This window comes from Schistocerca piceifrons, chromosome 1, assembly GCF_021461385.2.
Source record: "Schistocerca piceifrons isolate TAMUIC-IGC-003096 chromosome 1, iqSchPice1.1, whole genome shotgun sequence".
NCBI lineage: Eukaryota > Metazoa > Arthropoda > Insecta > Orthoptera > Acrididae > Schistocerca > Schistocerca piceifrons.
The window spans coordinates 164647425-164670367 of record NC_060138.1 but is presented as its reverse complement, the minus strand read 5'-3'; the positions used below and the strand labels follow the sequence as shown (position 1 = coordinate 164670367).

The 22943-nt window shown below is 42.3% G+C and overlaps 2 protein-coding genes across 3 annotated transcripts in view; one reads left to right on the top strand and one right to left on the bottom strand.

Moving 5' to 3' along the window:
- Nucleotides 1-20016, bottom strand: part of LOC124785202 (organic cation transporter protein-like) — a 332709-nt gene extending 312693 nt beyond the window's left edge. The window contains exon 1 of the mRNA XM_047254162.1: nt 20001-20016. The gene's annotated coding sequence lies outside the window, so the exon portion shown is untranslated. The remainder of the gene's footprint in view (nt 1-20000) is intronic.
- Nucleotides 1-22943, top strand: part of LOC124785238 (organic cation transporter protein-like) — a 164722-nt gene that overhangs the window by 9111 nt on the left and 132668 nt on the right. The gene's annotated exons all lie outside the window — the stretch shown is intronic.

Sequence of the window (22943 nt, the reverse complement as noted above, 5' to 3'; positions counted from 1 at the left end):
TACCTTTTGGTTCAATGCAAGCACAGGATGCGGAGAACGACATAAGGTGTGAGATGAAACTCTAATTTTATCTAAAAAATATTTATTGTTCAAACTTTTAAGGCACATGTGAAAAACTAAAAAAAAACTTCTATAGCATGGATTTACGAGAAAGTTTCACAAAACGCTTATTGCATCAACAATGGGATTTCTATCTAGCTTTTAGACATTATTTAACCAAAGAAAACCTATTTTATTAATCATTCTTTCTAGTTTCCCCAGGTATGTGCCTAGTTTCGCTAATACGTAGCTTATTACGGTATGTGCGTAGCGCCAATTATTACTTTGATGCCGTCACGACCGGCTGCCTCCTGCAGGCACCTAGCTCTGACTCGAAACACGTCTGCTGTCTGTGCGCATCTCCTCACCACCACTCAAACTTTTACCGCGTGCACCTAGTTCTGTTAGCTGTCAAAGATCTTACTACTCGAAGGTGTACTACTCATCCAACCTTGCGGTTGGGAACTATCGACATTTTTCACTGGCTCTATCCTGATCGAATCTCAGCGCAAACCTTTCACCTTAACGCCCTTGTCTGAAAAACATGACATAAACACGTTTACCCATCAGTGCAAAATCCCTTCTGTCCCACTCAGCGGCTTTTCAGAAGCGAAGACCCAACTATGGGGTGATGTTCCTCATTATGTCAAGGATAACAGCTCCAGCCGCGAAAGACACTTAATGGTATAATGTTTCCCTTCATTCACTTATGCAATCGTTATCCAGTTACAATTAAGTATGCTTATTTCCAACCAGATCTTCCTCATTTCCCAGAGCTCTTAGCTGGCCCAGTCTACCGCCGGCCGAAGTGGCCGTACGGTTAAAGGCGCTGCAGTCTGGAACCGCAAGACCGCTACGGTCGCAGGTTCGAATCCTGCCTCGGGCATGGATGTTTGTGATGTCCTTAGGTTAGTTAGGTTTAACTAGTTCTAAGTTCTAGGGGACTAATGACCTCAGAAGTTGAGTCCCATAGTGCTCAGAGCCAGCCCAGTCTACCTAAATTTCTCCCCGTCAGATCTCGCTATGTCAGAAGATATCATTTTTGTACACCTATAAATACATTTTCTATCTATCATTATTATTACTAGCAGCAGCAGAATAAGTAGTAATACTACTAACTGTTAATGTTGTTAGTTCTTAGTAATGTTATTCACCTTGTCTTTAAATACAACCAAACAATTTTTAATTCGACAACCACCATTTTATTACCATTTAGCAAATTAAAATCATTGTTATTTCTTAAGTAACAGTGACGTAAAAAAATAATGTATGTGTGAAACCGAGGTCCGATGTAAGAGAGGTCCTGAAGGCCTTAATCTGATCAAGTTAGAGCCAGCCGGAGTGGCCGAGCGGTTCTAGGCGCTACAGTCCGGAACCGCGAGACCGCTACGGTCGGAGGTTCGAATCCTGCCTCGGGCATGGATGTGTGTGATGTACTTAGGTTAGTTAGGTTTAAGTAGTTTTGAGTTCTAGGGGACTGATGACCTCAGAAGTTGAGTCCCATAGTGCTCAGAGCCATTTTTGATCAAGTTAGATAAATAAATAAAGATGTTATAGACATATATATATGCTCTTGGCGTGGTGGGGACAATATGTCACCAGTGTCTTCATAAGCATCGCTATATGTGTCACCAAACTACAGGTTGGAGAATTTATATCATCCAGTAATAGATGTAATGGACTCCCTCTCTGTGTATTTTTGGGGAGTTTATCGTCACCACTTGCCGACAAGTGTTGATCGAAGTGATCGCTGTGTAAAAAGACTGCTGATACTAGTCACTGAGTTTTTTGACTGGACCAGAGGTGGGACTCTTTATACACATCGGTTAGGGGACCTGAAGATGGCGTAATGTAGCGCTGAAACTGATTGTTGAAGTAAAACAGCAACTGAAAATTTATCCGGCTGAAGGTGTTTTATTCGATATTTACAACCTGGTTTGTTCCGAACACACTTATGCAACAAGATCAAACATACCATCCATCACGACTATCATCAAGAAAAAACTCAATCCTTCTATTACAAATTTGAAATTTCAGCACATTATTTCTTTTCATCATTAGAATTCGAGCCCTTTCATGTTAACTATGTACATCCGAAAACATCACTACTTGCCATATTAGGCTATAACTTATCAACACTAAATAACATACTTGGAACCAGGTATAAAAACAGATAAAAATACGTATAAATAGCCCCTCATTTCTTTCCCCATTAGCTTAGACCTTCAAACAAAAAAATGGTTCAAATGGCTCTGAGCATTAAGGGACTTAACATCTGAGGTCATCAGTCCCCTAGAATTTAGAACTACTTAAACCTAGCTAACCTAAGGACATCACACATCCAAGCTCGAGGCAGGATTCGAACCTGCGACCGTAACGGTCGCTCGGTTCCAGACTGAAGCGCCTAGAATCACTCGGCCACACAGTCCTTCAAACAATACGAGTTTCAAAATCCAGCCATGATGCAGTTCGCCTACTCTGACATCTTGCAAGAGACATGTTGAAACGTCGCTCCAAAACGAACATATTATTCACCTGACTTTCAAATAAGTATTCATCAATGCAGTTCCGCGAAATAAGACGCATTCGCATGTATTACAAATTAAAATTAGTCTCTCTTCGCCGCCTCAAGCTGGAGCGCTCCATCAGCCGATCTAGATATTTAGATAATTACGATAACACTAACTTTCGCATAAGATAGTAATCGGTTTTATATTCAAAACAAATTAATTCTAAATATTGTAATTCATCTGAAACTTGTTATTGAATATCAAAGAGTAAAATGCGGTTGCATAATCTTGAGATCTTTAAGATCTACGATACTAGAGAGAAAAACCGCTATACTACTACTTGAAAAAGCGAAGTCGATACAAAAAAAAAAATGGTTCAAATGGCTCTGAGCACTATGGGACTTAACTTCTGAGGTCATCAGTCCCCTAGAACACATCCATGCCCGAGGTAGGATTCGAACCTGCGCCGTAGCGGTCGCGCGGTTCCAGACTGTAGCGCCTAGAACCGCTCGGCCACCCCGGCCGGCGAAGTCAATACCAATATACATGCAATTAATATAGGTACAATCAAAAGCATCCGGACATCTGGTAGTGGACATTAATATGGGATGTGTCTAACCTTTCCCTTTATGACGGCTTTAACTCTGCTGGGGAGACCTCCAGTGATGTATCTGAAAATCTGTGGAGAAGCAGCAAACCATGCTTCCTCAAGATCCGAAACCAGAGTAGGAAGTGATATTGGAAGATCGGTTCTGGAGTAAAGTCGTGATTTTAACTCATCACAAAGGTTTTGCTTTTGGTTCAGGACGGAATTCTGGGCAGGTCAATCCATTTCAGAAATGTTATTGTCCGCAAACCATGGCCTTATAGGTGTTGCCTTACAACAGGGTACATTGTCGTATTGTGGCGTCGTATTGTGACGTCATATTGTGACGTCCCTTCCCTCCTCCTCCACTCGCCGGGAAGAGACGTGACTCGTAACGATGTTCGTCCCCGTCGGTGTGACGTGGAACAGCACCTGTAACTCTCGTAAGAACACAACTCCTCGCCTGGTTTAGAAATATTCTTTTATCTGTCTGCAAAAGTCTTCTCAGTTTGTGCGAACTGGTAAACTGCAATCGTTTATTTTTATTTTTATGCCCAGTTAGTTCTGTGATGAAATAAAATCTTGATTCTTGATTTCATCATTACGGTTGTTCTCCACATCGTACATAGCGAGGAAGAAAATTTGCTGTCTACTATTCCGTTGCCATGCCGTTGCTACGTCCAGTTATTAACAACGGTCCGACGTAACTCCAGAAATAACTTTTGTTGGAATAAATGTTTTTTTATACGCCATAATACTGGTTTAAACTAATCACTCTTCACTGTCCATTATTTATGTATTCACTTAGTCACTTAAAATGTTTAAAGATTCAATCAACGTGCATTAATACATATTGTATTGTTCGTTTAATGAGTTAGGCGACACGTAAGATTCACCTTTTGATTCAGATTTTATTGTTCTTTCTGTAATTAATTGTTTGTCCCTACAACACACGCACGCCGATATGTCATTCAAGATTAACTTCTGTTCAGTTCAGTAATCGTGAGTCTGACGGCAACTTTGGACTAATCGGCGTACTTGTCTTTCTTCGTGTCTTCGTTTTACTGTGTCCTACTCAAGAATACGAATTGTTTTTCCGTCGTTGATGCATTGCACTCAAAGTTTGTAACTGTTCATCAGTACGAAGGCTAAGTCAGATACACCAATATCACTCTTACTATACCGTCGCGTTGAGAACGATAAAGATTAACTTTCATCATCGAATGACTGAGCAATACTTCATTCTCTAACTCAAGAAATATCAAACTTCCAAAACTGAAACAATCTAATAGCGTTTGCGTCCAGACAACTATCGCAAAAGCACTCTAGGGCGAATCAAGAGAGACTAACTAACTGAACCTTTCCATACCCGAGTTGCATTGTAGTCGCACGGAATTCCTTTTCGATGCGGCTACAACTCTCTTCCATGGTAAATGTTATCTTTGACTGAATTAATTTCTTGGATTTTACCTTCGTTCATATGATTTTGAACTTATTCTATGGATGTTTGATAAAGAATCTATGTTAATCCTTTCCTTTTATCTCCCCTTTTCGTATGCTATTCTCAGTATTTGAATAATATAGGTGTTAATCAAAATATTACCGGCGTAGATTTTATCGTCAATAGTTGCCGTCACTGTCAAGATGACTCACTTCCCTACTTTAAGTTTCCACACAATTTGTTAATTGGGGTTTTCTGTCCTTGGGGCGTTTCAATATGGATACAATCATCGCCTCCGAACCGTTCCTCCACTGTATTCACTAAACAATGCTGTAATGTGTATTCATATCCTTCCGCATTTCACGTTTTCTTAAGCACAATAATGGAACCACTAAAAATCTCTCATACCGTAACACCATCTCCTCCGTACTTTACTGTTGGCACCAAACATGAAGAAAGGGAACGTTTTCCAGGCATCCGCCTAACCAAACAGTTCCATAGAATTTAAGAGAATATAGCCTGGTTCATCACTCCAAATTTCTCGTTTCCAGTTATCCAGTGTACAGTGGTGTCCCTCTTTGCACCACCTCAAGCGTCGCTTAACATTGACTGGGGAAACGTGTGGCTTGTGAGAAGCTGCTCGACTGTTACACCCTTTTCTTTTTAAATCCCTACACCTACGTTTCTAGCATTTGTAGACTTAGAGAAAGCTTCTGACAATGTTGACTGGAATACTCTCTTTCAAATTCTGAAGGTGGCAGGGGTAAAATACAGGGAGCGAAATGCTATTTCAAATTTGTACAGAAATCAGATGGCGGCTATAAGGGTCGAGGGACATGAAAGGGAAGCAGTGGTTGGGAAGGGAGTCAGACAGGGTTGTAGCCTACCCCCGATGTTATTCAAACTGTATATTAAGCAAACAGTAAAGGACACAAAAGAAAAATTCGGAGTAGGTATTAAAATCCATGGAGAAGAAATAAAAACTTTGAGGTTCGCCGATGACATTGTAATTCTGTCAGAGACAGCAAAGGACTTGGAAGAGCAGTTAAATGGAATGGAGAGTGTTTTTTGAAAGGAGGATTTAAGATGCAAGGCGAGGATAATGGAGTGTAGTCGAATTAAATCAGGTGATGCTGCGGGAATTAGATTGGGAAATGAGACACTTAAAGTAGTAAATAAGTTTTGCTATTTTGGGAGCAAAATAATTGAAGATGGTCGAAGTAGAGAGGATATAAAATGTACACTGGCAATGGCAAGGAAAGCGTTTCTGAAGAAGAGAAATTTGTTAACATCGAGTATAGATTTAAGTGTCAGGAACTCGTTTCTGAAAGTATTTGTATGGAGTGTAGCCACGTATGGATGTGAAACGTGGACGATAAATAGTTTAGACAAGAAGAGAATAGAAGCTTTCGAAATGTGGTGCTACAGAAGAATGCTGAAGATTAGATGGGTAGATCACATAACTAATGAGGAGGTAATGAATAGGACTGGGGAGAAGAGGAGTTTGTGGCACAACATGACTAGAAGAAGGGATCAGTTGGTAGTACATGTCCTGAGGCATCAAGGCATCACCAAATTAGTATTGGAGGGCAGCGTGGAGGGTAAAAATCGTAGAGGGAGACCAAGAGATGAATACACTAAGCAGATTCAGAAGGATGTAGGTTGCAGTAGGTACTGGGAGATGAAGAAGCTTGCACAGGATAGAGTAGCATGGACAGCTGCATCAAACCAATCTCCGGACTGAAGACCACAACAACATCAACAACAACAACGCATTGTCATTGTACTAGACGGACTGCTGGTAGCTTTATGGATCTTACAAGGGATTCCTTCCGGTTATTTCATTCGATTTTTTACAAGCACCCTCGGCGCTGCTTGCCAGTCCCTGTCTGCCTGGTTTTGGCTTAACTGTAGTTGTTCCTTCTCGTTGACACTCCACACGTCACCAACAGCCTTAGCATCACATACAACCGCTCACTTGACGAATGGTCTATTCCTAAAGACTGGAAAGCAGCACAGGTCACACCAATGTTCAAGAAAGGAAATAGCAGTAACCCATTGAATTACCCATATCACTGACCTCAATTTGCCGTACGATTTAGGAGCATAAAATGTACTCGAACATTATGAATCACCTTGAAGGAAATGAATTATTGATACATAACCAAAACGGATTCAGAAAATACCGTTGTTGTGCAACACAGCTAGCTCTTTATTCCCATGAAGTAATGAGTCCTGTCGACATATCGATTCCATATTCCTACACTACTGGCCATTAACATTGCTACACCACGAAGATGACGTGCTACAGACGCGAAATTTAACCGACGGGAAGAAGATGCTGTGATATGAAAATGAATATCTTTTCACAGCAGTCACACAAGGTTGGCCCCAGTGGCGACACCTACAACGTGCTGACATGAAGAACATTTCCAACCGATTTCTCATACACAAACAGCAGTTGACCGGCGTTGCCTGTGAAATGTTGTTGTGATGCCTCACGTAAGCAGGAGAAATAAGTACCATCACGTTTCCGACTTCGATAAAGGTCGGCTTGTAGCCTATCGCGATTGCGGTTTATCGTATCGCGACAACGGTGCTCGCGTTGGTCGAGGACCAATGACTGTTAGCAGAATATGGAATCTGTGGGTCCAGCAGGGTAATACGGAACGCCGTGCTGGATCCCAACGGCCTCGTATCACTAGCAGTCGAGATGACAGGCATCTTATCCACATTGCTGTAACGGATCGTGCAGCCACGCCTCGATCCCTGAGTCAACAGATGGGGACGTTTGCAACACAACAACCATCTGCACGAACAGTTCGACGACGTTTGCAGCAGCATGGACTATCAGCTCGGAGACCATGGCTGTAGTTACCCTTGACGCTGCATAACAGACAGGAGCGCCTGTGATGGTGTACTCAACGACGAATGGCAAAACGCCTTTTTTTGGGATGAATCCAGGTTCTGTTTACAGCATCATGATGGTCGCATCCGTGTTTGGCGACATCGCGGTGAACGCACATTGGATTCGTCATCGCCATACTGGCGTATCATCCGGCGTGATGGCATGGGGTGCCATTGGTTACACGTCTCGGCCACCTCTAGTTTGCGTTGACGGCACTTTGAACAATGGACGTTACATTTCAGATGTGTTACGACCCGTGGCTCTACCCTTCATTCGATCCTTGCGAAACCCTACATTTCAGCAGGATAATGCACGACCGCATGTTGCAGGTCCTGTACGGGCCTTTCTGGATACAGAAAATGTTCGTCTGCTGCCCTGGCCAGCACATTCTCCAGATATCTCACCAACTGAAAACGTCTGGTCAATGGTGGCCGAGCAACTGGCTCGTCACAATACGCCAGTCACTACTCTTGATCAACTGTGGTATCGTGTTGAAGCTGCATGGGCAGCTGTACCTGTACACGCCATCCAAGCTCTGTTTGACTTGATGCCCAGACCTATCAAGGCCGTTATTACGGCCAGAGGCGGTTGTTCTCGGTACTGATTTCTTAGGATCTGTACACCCAAATTGCGTGAAAATGTAATCACATGTCAGTTCTAGTATAAAATATTTGTCCAATGAATACCCGTTTATCATCTGCATTTCTTCTTGGTGTAGCAATTTTAATGGCCAGTAGCGTAGATTTCCAGAAGGTTTTTTGATACCGTTCCTCACAAGCAACTATTAATCAAATTGCGTGCATGTGGAGTATCGTGTCAGTTGTGTGACTGGATTCGTGATTTCCTCTCAAAGAAGTCACAGTCCGTAGTGATAGACGCTAAATCATTGAGTAGAACAGAAGTGATATCTGGCATTCCGCAAGGGAGTATCGTGTCAGTTGTGTGACTGGATTCGTGATTTCCTCTCAGAAAAGCCACATTTCGTAGTGATAGACGCTAAATCATTGAGTAGAACGGAAGTGGTATCTGGCATTCCGCAAGGTAGTGTCGTGTCAGTTGTGTGACTGGATTCGTGATTTCCTCTCAGAAAAGCCACATTTCGTAGTGATAGACGCTAAATCATTGAGTAGAACAGAAGTGGTATCTGGCATTCCGCAAGGTAGTGTCGTAGGCACTCTGCTGTTCCTGATTTACGTAAATGATCTAAGTGATAATCTGAGCAGCCCCCTTAGATTGCAGATGACGCTGTAATTTACCGTCTAGTAAAATCATCAGACTATCAATTTCAATTACAAAATGATCTAGAGAGAATTTCTGTATGGTGCAAAAAGTGAGAATTGGCACTAAACAAAGAAAAGTACGAAGTCATCCACATGGGTACTAAAAGAAATCCGATAAATTTTGTGTATAAGATAAATCGCACAAATCTAAGGGCTGTCAATTCGACTAAATACCTAGGACTTACAATTACGAGCAACTTAAATTGGAAAGACTACATAGATAATATTGTGGGGAAGGCGAAACAAAGACTGCGCTTCGTTGGCAGAACACTTAGAAGATGCGACAAACCCACTAAAGAGACCGCCTACATTACACTTGTCCGTCCTCTGCTGGAATATTGCTGCGCTGTGTGGAATCCTTACCAGGTAGGATTGACGGAGGACAACGTAAAAGTGCAAAGGAGGGCAGCTCGTTTCGTGTTATCGCACAATAGGGGCGAGAGTGTCACTGATACGATACGCGAGTTGGGGTGGCAGTCACTGAAACAAAGGCGGTTTTCTTTGCGGCGTGATCTATTTACGAAATTTCAATCATCGACTTTCTCTTCCGAATGCGAAAATATTTTGTTGACACCCAACCTACGTATGGAGAAATGATCATCATAATAAAGTAAGATAAATCCGATCTCGAACGGGAAGATTTAGGTGTTCCTTTTTCCCACGCGCCATTCGAGAGTGGAATGGTAGAGAAGTAGTATGAAAATATTTCATTAGTTTCGGGTGTGCAGCCGCAAGGTTCTCCTTCTTCTTTTAATATTTCGACTGTATACCGTTCAGCCATCTTCAGATGAGCCTCAAGACAGTCGCTCCAGTGCTCGTTTCGTCCCTTTATGCTCGTGTACCGCGCAACTGCACGTGCGGCCACAGATGCAAATGCGCCAGACTTTGGTCGGCGGCAGAGACGTGCACAATGCGCGAGTTACATCTATGACTCCGCAGTCGATCAGTGTGGGGCATGTCGATATATCATTGTGAGCTGCACTGTGACTGCGTCTTTGTGAGTTTATTACAGCAAGTGCCGGATTCCATGATTTATCAAGGTTGAAACCACTATCTCTATTTATTAAATTCGACGTCAAGCGAATTTCAGTTGCCTCCTTGACTATCGAGTCCCAAAAAGATTATGTAGTTGCCAAAATTTCGACGTTGTCATACAACATCTGTGACCAGTATCAATACAGTGTTCTGCCACTGCCGACTTGTTAGGTTGTAAAAGTCGTGTGTACCTCCGGTGTTCTGTACATCTTTCTTGGACAGTGTGGGTTGCTTGTCCAATGTAAGAAAGGCCACATTCACATGGAATTTAATTCACATCAGTATGAAAATGATCCGATGAACCCTCTGCCAGGCAGTTAATTGTGAATTGCAGAGTAACCATATAGATGTAGATGTAGATGTAGATGTAGAACAGTCGACGCGGGCAGTTTTAGAAGCGTTGAAATGTCTCCGTTGGTTTGTTACTCACAGATAGCGTCCAATGACTAGTCCACATTTGAAGTCAGCTTTCCTTACCGACACCTTCTACTGCAGATTTCAATATTGTCTATTGTCTATTAACAAAACAATTCTCACCACCCTTTTATACTGTTGGGTCCGCCTCTCACGACATTTAGTGCTCAATTCAGCATTACAGAGGGGTGTTCGGATACTTTTGATCGGATAGTGTGTGTCGTTTAGTGAGGACTCTTCTTACAATTCATTTGGGTGGCAACAAAATTACGATATCTTAAACGGTTCCAGAAATATTTGAACTGATCTGTTTAGCTGAATCACCAGTGGCCCATCTCACTGCCCTGAGGTGCGCTTCTGACTATTGCTTTCCGTCACTCTGTGGTGTAAGTTGGGCGTCACGTTATACGTGTTATAAATTCATTCCTGGGATGCTATGTTACAGCAGCATATTGTGCTTCGCAATTCCTGGCATACATTAATAGATACGCGAAAATGGTTACACTGTATCAAAACCAACAATTCTTGTCTGTGAGGGGCAGTCAAATGAAAACCGCACAAGCACCACAACCGAACTATGAAATAGTTCCATTCAAAAGTAATCACGACACGCTTTAAGAACTTTATCCCACTTGTAACGAGACAATCAATTCCTGTTTCGTAGAACGCGGTCGGCCACTGTTGGATCCGCAGTCGTACCCACTCTTGCATTTGCTTTACCGACTGCAACCGAAGTCCACGCATGTCTTTCTTCAGGGTGCCAAAGATGTGAAAACTACAGGTTAAGGATCCAAGTTGTAACGTGGAAGATGCAGTGTTTCCAAAATAAATCGCTGAGCGTAGCCTTCGTCCGATTGGTAGTGTGAGGGTGGGCGTTGTCGTGCAATAGGATGATTCTGGATGAGGAAGTGCAATAGTGGCCACAGTTGTGAATCCGCCAGCGGCCGACGGCGTTCTACGAAATAGGAATTGGTCGTTTCGTCTGTCAGTCTGATAAATGTATTAAAGCGTGAGGTGATTACTTTTGAATGGAACCATTCCATGGTCCCGTTGTGGTGGATGCTTGGTTTTCATTTGCCATGTACTTTGTTACAATGAACAGATATAACAGAGTATTAGTGCAAATAATCCTGACGTAGTTGTAAGGTTATTTTATTTAGAACACGACCGGTATCGGCCTCTTGTACGCCCATCTTCAGGTGTTATTCTGAAAATAGCAAGAGACGGGAGATAATTTTTAAGTGCAGCAATACACATAAACAAAAAAAATTTAAAAACCACCGGTCGGGCTAGTTACTTTAAAACCGAAGTCGATGCCAAAGTGACACCAGACACTACTACGGACACTGGCTGGGTAAAGAAATATGCAATGAATACCAGGACACTTAGACTTGGTACTGTGACCCCGAGCTCCGCGGTGGACAAGCACAAGACGCGGTGTGCTGCCGGCGAACGCAGAGAACGGAGTAGCGTGCGAGTAGGAGGAAGCAAATTGGTAAACCAGAATGGCAAAAGTACTACCATCTGTTGACGGGAAGAAGAAAGCCGGACCACTAGCCCGGCCGTTCACAATCCGAATTAGTGGCTCAAACGGCTCTGAGCTCTATGGGACTTAACGTCTGAGGTCATCAGTCCCCTAGACTTAGAACTACTTAAACCTAATTAATCTATGGACATCACACACATCCATGCCCGAGGCAGGATTCGAACCTGCAACCGTAGCAGCAGCTCGGTTCCGGACTGAAGGGCCTAGAACCGCTATACCATTGAATTAGTGATTTACAGTTCAAATTAAAAATAAAAAAAAAACATTATACAGAAAGTTACACGAAAAACGTTAAAAATGCAATATGCTTAGTAAATTGGAACGTGTTCGAACAGGACAGTACAGAACTGCAGTAAAACTGAGTGGAAGCTGGCGACATAAAATCTATAAACCGTAAAACGCAATGAAACTTTTCCCTCTACACGAGTGGCATGCAGTGAAGGTAAAACATGCGGAAACCGTGGGAAATCTATATCAGCGTGGCCAGCAGGAATTTGAATGTCATGCCTCCTAAATGCAATGACTTAAGTGCTACGCAGGAATTGAAAGAAGAAAAGGTTGTTTCAGTTGTTGGAAATACTAGCGATTGTAATTACTTCAAGGAGTAATGGAATATTTGCGTCGCTTCATTAATGAACATAATACGCCATAGAATACAACTGTGTAGAAATGCGAAAGCAATCCAGCAATGTAGCAACTTTTGCAGACGTGGTAACATGACAAGATAGCTGCTGATTAGCGCTGAAGTGCGATAATCTCGCTCTAAGTGGGCCCGTCTTACAGCAATCGCACATCGATTTGTGAGACTTACCAATCGCATCGGCAATGATAAGATCCACTTCAACGTTAAGAGGCTGACAGACAAGTTTTGCGCCGTCAAGGTTTGATGTTGTCTCTTTGGATTAACTGCAACGAAATATCGTTCTGTACTTTCCAGCTGGGTACCACAATTTATTTCAGCCCATTCCTGGCAAAGCGCTCTAGAGCTGCAGTGTTTTTGTCCCTAGTGCTTTAGAAAAGGATGGAACGAAGGTTACGGTTTAACGGCCCGTCGGTGCCCAGGTCATTAGCGTCAGAACACAAGCTCGGTTAGGAGAGGACGTAAAAGGAACTCAGCCAGGAGGTCCTTTGCAAAGGAAGCCTCCGGTATTCGCCTCCACCGATGTAGGAAACCACGGAAAACTAGAATCAGGGCGGCAGGACAGGGGATTTGAACCGCCATCCTGCGAGAACAGTGATCACCACTGCGGTCTTTCGTACGATGTTTAATTTCCGTTTACATACTTGTTGGGTAGCGATAATAACTTTCTACATCGATTGATAAACTCTAAATATTTATTGCGAAAGTATATCTCCGAAAATTATTGCGACTCGCACATGCCCATTAGTAGTAACAATATCCGTAGTTCTTAATACTGCTTAAACTACACTGAAGAGCCAAAGAAATTGGTGCACCTGCTTAATATCGTGTAGGGCCCCCGCGAGCACGCGGAAGTGCCGCAACACGACGTGGCATGGACTCGAATAATGTCTGAAGTAGTGCCATGAATCCGGCAGGGCTATCCATAAATCCTTAACAACACGAAATAGTGGGGATCCCTTCTAAACAGCACGTTGCAAGGCATCTCAGGTATTCTCAGTAATTTTCATATCTGGGGGGGTTTGGTGGCCAGCAGAAGTGTTTAAACTCAGAATAGTGTTACTGGAGCCGCCGGGTGTAGTCATGCGGTTCTAGGCGCTTCAGTCTGGAACCGCGGGACCGCTACAGTCGCAGGTTCGAATCCTGCCTCGGGCATGGATGTGTGTGATGTCCTTAGGTTAATTAGGTTTAAGTAGTTTTAAGTTCTAGGGGACTGATGACATGAGATGTTAAATCCCATAGTGTTCAGAGCCATTTGAACCATTTAGTGTTACTGGAGCCAGTCTGTAGCAATTCTGGACGCGTGGGATGTCGCACTGTCCTGCTGGAATTGTCCAAATCCGTCGGAATCCACAATGGGCATGAATGGATGCAGGTGATCAGACAGAATGTTTACGTAAATGTCACCTGTCATAGTCGTATCTAGGCGTACCAGGGGTTCCACATCGCTCCAGCTGCGCGCCCCACACCATTACAAAACCTTCACCTGATTAAACAGTCTCCTACTGACATGCAGGGTCCATGGATTCACGAGGTTGTCTCCATACCCGTACACGTCCATCCGCTCGATACAATTCGAAACGAGACTCGTCCGTCCAGGCAACATGTTTCCAGTCATCATGTCGGTGTTGAGGGGCCCAGGCGAGGCGTAAAGCTTTGTGTCGTACAGTCATCAAGGCTACACGAGCCCATACCGATGATGTTTCGTTGAATGGCTCGCTCGCTGACACTTGATGATGGCGCAGCATTGAGATCTGCAGCAGTTTGCGGAAGCGTTGCACTTCTGTCACGTTGAACGATTCTCTTCGGTCGGGTCGTTGGACCCGTTCCTGCATGATCTTTTTCCGGCCGCGGCGATGTCGCAGATTTGATGTTTTACCAGATTCCTGATATTCACTGCACACTCGCGAAATGGTCGTACGGGAAAATCCCCACTTCATCCCTACCTTGGAGATGTTGTGCCTCATCACTCGTGCGCCGACTATAACACCACGTTCAAACTCACTTAAATGTTGATAACCTGCCATTGTAGTAGCAGTAACCGATCTAACAACTGCGCCAGACACTTTTTGTCTTATATAGGCGTTACCGACTGCAGCGCCGTATTTTGCCTGTGTACATATCTCAGTATTTGAATACGCAGGCCTATACCAGTTTCTTTGGCGCTTTAGTGTATGGGACTGTGCGGTTTTTTACCACAGCTGATTGAATTTTCCCAAGATGTGTGTACAGATATGGATGGTGCCAACGAATGGATATGTTTCTCTGTATCCATTGATAGTATTTTTTAAACAAACTACAGCTTCAATATTGAATAAATGTACTACAGTGAATTCAATTAAAATTATGGACAGGAAGCAACAAGCAGTATGGATTGGAAATCAGGGAGCATATGAATGAACTGGAATTAATCCTAGACGATTTCCAAATCAAAACAAAAAATTTAAAGAAGTTGGAAAACATAAAAATAAGATTTAAGTCAAAAACAAACGACATACAATCGAAAGGGTATTTAGAGATGAGACATGACAAAAAAGATCAGAACGAATGGAAAGGTACTGAGCAATTAGGAAAGAAACTTTTGAAGAAGATGACCAGAAAATGATTGAGTGAAGTGGTGCAATAAGGCCGTAACAGCAGCAGAAGAGGAAAAAGAATTAAAACATTTCTGCTTGCATCTCTTTTATTTGTTGTAGCCTTGAAGACGATCATTTTACAATAAATTTTACATTAACTCTACTTTCGTTAGTACATTTCTTCAGAGGTACTTACGAATAAGATTATTGACTTGTTTATCGACAGAGATTTTCTACACACTTAATTTACCAAGCGAATTGGCGAAATGGTTAAGAGATTACCATTGCCACCCAGTTTTAGGTTTACCGTGGATTCTGTGAATCGGCTAATGCGAATTCTTGTATGGTTCTTTTGTCTTATATGGGTGTGTGGTACGTCTCGAATCGCCTCTGCAAACTTGTGGATAGTTGGAACCGAGTATAAAAGGTAAGAGCTTGGTGTTAACGTCCGTCAACGGAAACTGGCGATGCTATAGCCTTACTGCCCCGTTTCGTATTCGTGTGCAGGTCGCGTAGCTAGTCTAGGGGGTATCACGAATTTAAATGGTATTTTTATTTTTTCACTTAAATTGTCGTCTGCAATGTTCGAATAAAATTGATGCGCTGAAAACCATATGGGCCTAAAGTACACTGTTATCGAGTCCTGATATCCGTTGATCTTTTTGGAGAACCAGCTTTACCGGTCCTGTACCTCTACGCTGTATATATATGATTTGCGAAAAGCTGTCTCACCCATTTCTCCTACTTCCGTAAGGACCCAAAACACAAATTTTCATTGTTGTGAGAAGGCTAATTCGCTACACTGACGCCCATTTCTTCATAAAAGCTGGAAGCCATTGAACAAATGCTATACCATGACACCACGTTCCGTTGTTTCAGCATTCCAGTCTGTGAAATGGACGCCGAAGATTTCAGAACCGTTACGAGTGTCACCCACCTCACTAGCAAACAGATGTTGAAGTTCGTGGTAACAATCTACATTTCTGAAAGTTTACAGTGACAGTCAACAGGTTGCCATGAACTGTTGTTGAAGTAATATATTATTCATTGGAGTCGTGGGAGACCACCGTTTTCTTCAAGTCACATCGAAGGAGACAACAATTTGCTACTTGGAAAATCTAGTGCACAAATACGTAGGTCGGAGGCAAATACCAGTCTTTAAACTCAAATACTTTACAAAACTACCTGATTAAACTCGAATTACATAAACTAAGACTACTAGATTTTATCGTAAAGTGAACAGATGTTTTATATGAAACTCAAGTCTGAGAAAGAGCTTAATCAAAAAGATGAGGATCATAAAATGTTAGGATAGGTACTAATTCTGTGTGTGGTGTATTTAATATCTGTTCTCATGTTCTGATTCTAGTTTCACATTAACTACAGACTACATAGCAGTCAAGAAGACACTATTGTCACTAGCGTATAAGTGAAAATTTTGTGGATTATCACTAATAATAATAATTCAAAATATTAATCAAAATTGCATAACATAATATGGATACATGATTTTTAAAGGAAATTAGGGTTCTGAGACTCGATTAAAAAACAAGTCAAACGTATGAGACTTGTGGTTTGTCTACAGATATGATTTTCACAACTAATTCTCTTTCTCAGTACTTTGTTGTATCTGTGCTTCGGGCCGTTGTGGTTCTCAGAGTCTCAATTAACTGCAGCCTAAGTGCCGAATAGGATCTTCACCTCAGCAGCGGTTGTTGTTCTCGTAAAATGCGATGACCGAGGAGACCCTTCACGTACGCGCTGCCTATGAATAGCTAATGAGGACCGTGAGAGAGAAGTCGCTTGTTGGCTGCAGACGGCTGCTGGAACGCCGGACCAAGTTATAACGACGCTCCCTCTGGCTCCAGCCTCCAGCTAGGCATGCTGTGCATTGTGGCACTGTCTCCTCTTCCTCCTGATATTTTCAAGCTTAGTTCAGAGACAAAAACCACATATGGGAGGTTATAATTACATTACAGTTACTCATGGAGGTCCAGTGCGGGCTTCAATTATCGATCGACAGCGAAACTTTAAACAGGGCTATTACAAATGATTGAGGCGATTTCATAAATTCACTGTAGCTCCATTCATTGACATATGGTCACGACTCACTACAGATACGTAGAAAAACTCATAAAGTTTTGTTCGGCTGAAGCCGCACTTCAGGTTTCTGCCGCCAGAGCGCTCGAGAGCGCAGTGAGACAAAATGGCGACAGGAGCCGAGAAAGCGTATGTCGTGCTTGAAATGCACTCACATCAGTCAGTCATAACAGTGCAACGACACTTCAGGACGAAGTTCAACAAAGATCCACCAACTGCTAACTCCATTCGGCGATGGCATGCGCAGTTTAAAGCTTCTGGATGCCTCTGTAAGGGGAAATCAAAGGGGTCGGCCTGCAGTGAGCGAAGAAAGGATTGAACGCGTGCGGGCAAATTTCAAACATAGTGATGTGAAAGATTCAGTGTTTAAACCTCCTCTACCAAGAAACGTGCCAGAACTGCGAGCTCGCATCAACAATGCTTTCGAACTCATTGATGGGGACATGCTGCGCCGAGTGTGGGAGGAACTTGATTATCGGCTTGATGTCTGCCGAATCACTAAAGGGGCACATATCGAACATTTGTGAATGCCTAAAAAAACTTTTTGAGTTTTTGTATGTGTGTGCAAAGCATTGTGAAAATATCTCAAATAATAAAGTTATTGTAGAGCTGTGAAATCGCTTCAATCATTTGTAATAACCCTGTACATATGGTAATACGTTAACGCAGAATCGATTTACGCTGAAAAAAATATTTCCAGTTTTGGCCACCATGTTCAAATCTGGCGGTGTATAGCAAATCATCGACGTTTTCGGTGCTCATATTGAGTAAACTGTGTAAGCAGCGGTTAATAATAAAATCAATATTATGACTTTCTCACTTGTTTGACCTTTTCTGCCTATGTGCCATTACTAATCCGTTACATGTAAAAACATTTCCATACTTTTTTTTGCGTTCACAGTGCCAAATTTGCACCTGGTGGCCAAGACTGAAATTAAGTCGGTTCCGCACAAACGCTTTAGATTTTCTTCCATGTTTTTCTGATATGCTGCTCGTGGTGTCGCGGTAGCGTTCTCGCTTCCCGAGTTCGTGGTCCCGGGTTCGATTCGCGGCGGGGTCAGGAATTTTTCCTGCCTCGAGATGACTGGGTGTTGTGTCGCCCTCATCATCATCATTTATCCCCATTACGGTCGGAGGAAGGCAATGGCAAACCACCTCCACTAGGACCTTGCCTAGTACAGCGGTGCGGGTCTCCCGCATCGTTCCCCTACGCTCCGTCACGGAGTATGGGACTTCACCATCATCATCGCTGACATATGGTAATTATATCTCACAATGGACCTCTGTGACTAGCTGCACTTTAATCATAACCACCCGGTACTTCCAAGATACTCTTGCCTGGCTAATGGTCTGGCATTCCGACTTGAGCGCGTCCCGTTTTATTTCGTACACCAGGATACAAGAAACTGCGCTGAAATAGCGCTTTAATTTCCAAAATAACTTCCTTCAGATGCCCACATCCTCATACATCCTGCTCAGGATCTACCTTCAACTGTGCACTTTTGCTTTTCGAAGACAACGAGAGAACCGTTCAATAATTCCTTAGGCATACATCTGCATGGAAGTTATAATGAACTTCCTGTTATTTACTGACTTACCTTCATACTCATTGACCTGCACCTAATGAGTCGCTTGCCTGGACAGGTACATTGCCGGCCACGGTGCCGAGCGGTTCTAGGCGCTACAGTCTGGAACCACCCGACCGCTACGGTCGCAGGTTCGAATCCTGCCTTTGGCATGGATGTGTGTGATGTCCTTAGGTTAGTTAGGTTTAAATGGTTCTAAGTTCTAGGGGACTGATGACCTCAGAAGTTAAGTCCCATAGTGCTCAGAGCCATTTGAACCATTTGAACTGGTACATTCTGTGTTACAGAAGTTGTGTTCGTGTTAATATCTTCCACGAACGAGGAAAAACGTTTCCATTTGTTCCTTCGATTTAAATTTAATGTTCTTAGCGTCTCTATAAAATTTCCGTTAGGGCTATATTGACCTGTTAGATCGTAGCAACACATCTCCAAATACCTTCAGTGTCTTTCTGCAGACTTGATCTGGACTCCAATCACTGGAGGCCCAACTAGAGTCATATGTGTACGTGGTTTTTCCTTAACAGATGCACTCTACTTTCTCAGAATTCTACCAAAAAATCTAAGTCTTCCACTGTCTTACTGCTTATTTCAAGCGTTCATTCTGTTTCATGTGACTCTGAAGTGTAATAGAGGTTATTACTCTGTGTGACAAGTTGGAGAAATTTTCCGTTAATGTTCTGCCCGCGTACTGTTTGTATTGTTATTATCTCGCAGATATTGTGTAAGTAATTTTGCAATTAGTTTCAATCGCCCAGCGACGATAAATTCATGTAAAGAGCAGCTTTGCCTGCGAATAGCCTGAGACTGTGACCCTTCCGAATAAATTCTTTATGTTAAATGAAAATATTGGTTCAAATGGCTCTGAGCACCATGGGACTAAACATCTGAGGTCATCAGTCCCCTAGAACTTAGAACTACTTAAACCTAACTAACCTAAAGACATCACACACATCCATGCCCGAGGCAGGATTCGAACCTGCGACCGTAGCGGTCGCGCGGTTCCAGACTGTAGCGCCTAGAACCACTCGGCCACTCCGAATGAAAATATTATTGACTCTAATATGATATGGTTTCGTGGGCAAATCCGATATTAATTTAATTTTTGTTGAAGATGTAGTAAACTAATCTAATTCTGCTAAAGCGTCCTTATTTCCACACAATTATTGTGATTATACGAGTAACATACTGATCTAAATGATTTGCACTTTTCATGGCCCAAGAAGAACGGTACACACAATGGGCAGCTGAAAACACGCAAGTAACTCGAAGATAGTAATTGACTTATAGCGAATCAGATGACCATTCTATACTGGTTAATTACTCACTAATGAATATTTACCTGTAAAATGTCTTTCGTAGTTGACGTGAAGATAACGGATGAACGCGTATGCACTGAATCAGAAACAGATATCGGTCTGCTTTTGTACAAGCTATAGTTACGTAAGTCAGTATGCGGCGGTGTCATCAACTGCCTATCCCTGTGAACGCCCTTAACAACTCCGCCACGTCAGCATTCCACGTGTCACGCGTCCCCCCTTCTTCAGGCCTATTACTTCCCACGTATTGGCTCCTCCAGTTGCCTCTTTTATTTTTTTGCCGTCTGAGAATGGCTCAGGTCAACGCAAATAGATTACTGGTGACCCGGCGGAACTGGGTTGCGGCTCCCTTCTCCCGAGCGGCCAGGCAATTAACTACAATACGGTAGGTCACGCCACGTCGGCGCTGCTGACGTCACACCAGCAACAACTGCTACTGCCAGTGCACGACGCTTTCAGTTAGCCGCAAAGGCGCAAACTAAGCAGTGGAAACATGGGTGATATGGTGCATAAAAAAGGGGATAGATCTGATGCTAAAGACTACCGCCCAATCTCACTTCTAACAGCTTTATCCAAAATTCTTGAAAAAGTGATGTATTCAAGAGTAGCACCACATACTTGAAAAAATGAAGTGATAACAAAATGTCAATTTGGTTTTCAGAAAGGCTTTTCAACAGAAAATGCTATATATGCTTTCACTGATCAAATATCAAATGCAATGAATAACCGAACATCACCCATTGGGATATTTTGTGATCTCTCAAAGGCTTTTGATTATGTGAATCATGAAATTCTTCTAGATAAATTTAGTATTGTGGTGTGAGTGGGACAGTGCACAAATGGTTTATTTCATACTTAACTGGAAGAATGCAGAAGGTTGAAATTAACAGTACAGATAGTCTACAAAAACCAGCAGACTCCTCTAACTGGGGAGGTATCAAGAATGGTGTCCCACAGGGTTCAGTCTTGGATCCCTTACTGTTCTTAATATATATTAATGACTTGGCACTCTATATTCATGAAGATGCAAAGTTAGTTCTTTTTGCTGATGATACAAGTATAGTAATCACACCTGAGAAGCAAGAATCAGCTGAGGAAGTTCCAAATAATGTCTTTCAGAAAATTATTAAGTGGTTCTCTGCAAATGGACTCTCACTAAATTTTGAGAAAACACAGTTTATAGAATTCTGTACAGTAAATTATGGAAGCAAGGCTAAAGAAAAATCAAGTCACTTTCATAGGATTTGTCGATCTGGAAAAAGCGTTCGACAACATAAAATGGTGCAAGCTGTTCGAGATTCTGAAAAAAGTAGGGGTAAGCTATAGGGAGAGATGGGTCATATACAATATGTACAACAGCCAAGAGGGAATAATAAGAGTGGACGATCAAGAACGAAGTGCTCGTATTAAGAAGGGTGTAAGACAAGGCTGTAGCCTTTCGCCCCTACTCTTCAATCTGTACATCGAGGAAGCAATGATGGAAATAAAAGAAAGATTCAGGAGTGGAATTAAAATACAGGGTGAAAGGATATCAATGATACGATTCGCTGATGACATTACTATCCTGGGAGAAAGTGAAGAAGAATTAAATGATCTGCTGAACGGAATGAACAGTCTAATGAGTACACAGTATGGTTTGAGAGTAAATCGGAGAAAGACGAAGGTAATGAGAAGTAGTAGAAATGAGAACAGCGAGAAACTTAACACCAGGATTGATGGTCACGAAGTCAATGAAGTTAAGGAATTCTGCTACCTAGGCAGTAAAATAACCAATGACGGACGGAGCAAGCAGGACATCAAAAGCAGACTCGCTACAGCAAAAAAGGCATTTCTGGCCAAGAGAAGTCTACTAATATCAAATACTGGCGTTAATTTGAGGATGAAATTTCTGAGGATGTACGTCTGGAGTACAGGATTGTACGGTAGTAAAACATGGACTGTGGGAAAATCGGAACAGAAGAGAATCGAAGCATTTGAGATGTGGTGCTATAGACGAATGTTGAAAATTAGGTGGACTGATAAGGTAAGGAATGAGGAAGTTCTACGCAGAATCGGAGAGGAAAGGAATATGTGGAAAACACTGATAAGGAGAAGAGACAGGATGATAGGACATCTGCTAAGACATGAGGGAATGACTTCCATGGTACTAGAGGGAGCTGTAGAGGGCAAAAACTGTAGAGGAAGACAGAGATTGGAATACGTCAAGCAAATAATTGAGGACATAGGTTGCAAGTGCTACTCTGAGATGAAGAAGTTAGCACAGGAAAGGAATTAGTGGCGGGCCGCATCAAACCAGTCAGTAGACTGATTAAAAAAAAAAAAAAAAGGCGTAACACCATTGAAAAATATAGACTATTAACGGAAGTCTGTTGCTAAGGTAAATACTCAAAATTTCTGGGTGTGTGCATTGATGAGAAATTGAATTGGAAGAAACACATCGATGATCTGCTGAAACGGTTAGGTTCACCTACTTAAGTTATTAGTGTTATTGCAAATTTTGGTGATAAACATATCAATAAATTAGCCTACTATGCCTATTTTCATTCATTGCTTTCATATTGCATCATATTTTGGGGCAATTCGTCATTAAGAAAGAAAGTATTCATTGCACAAAAGCGTGCAATCAGAATAATAGCTGGCGCCCATCCAAGATCACCTTGCAGACATTTATTTAAGGAACTCGGGATACTCACAGTACCTTCGCAATACATATATTCACTTATGAAATTTGTCATTAATAACCTATCCCAATTCAAAAATAACAGCGAATTGCATAGCTACTACACTAGAAAAAATGATGATATTCACTATTCTGGATTAAATCTCACTTTGGCACAGAAACGGGTGAATTATGCTGCCACAAAAATCTTTGGTCACTTGCCAAATAGTATTAAAAGTCTGACAGACAGCCAACCAACATTTAAAAGCAAATTAAAAGAATTTCTGAATGACAACTCCTTTTACTC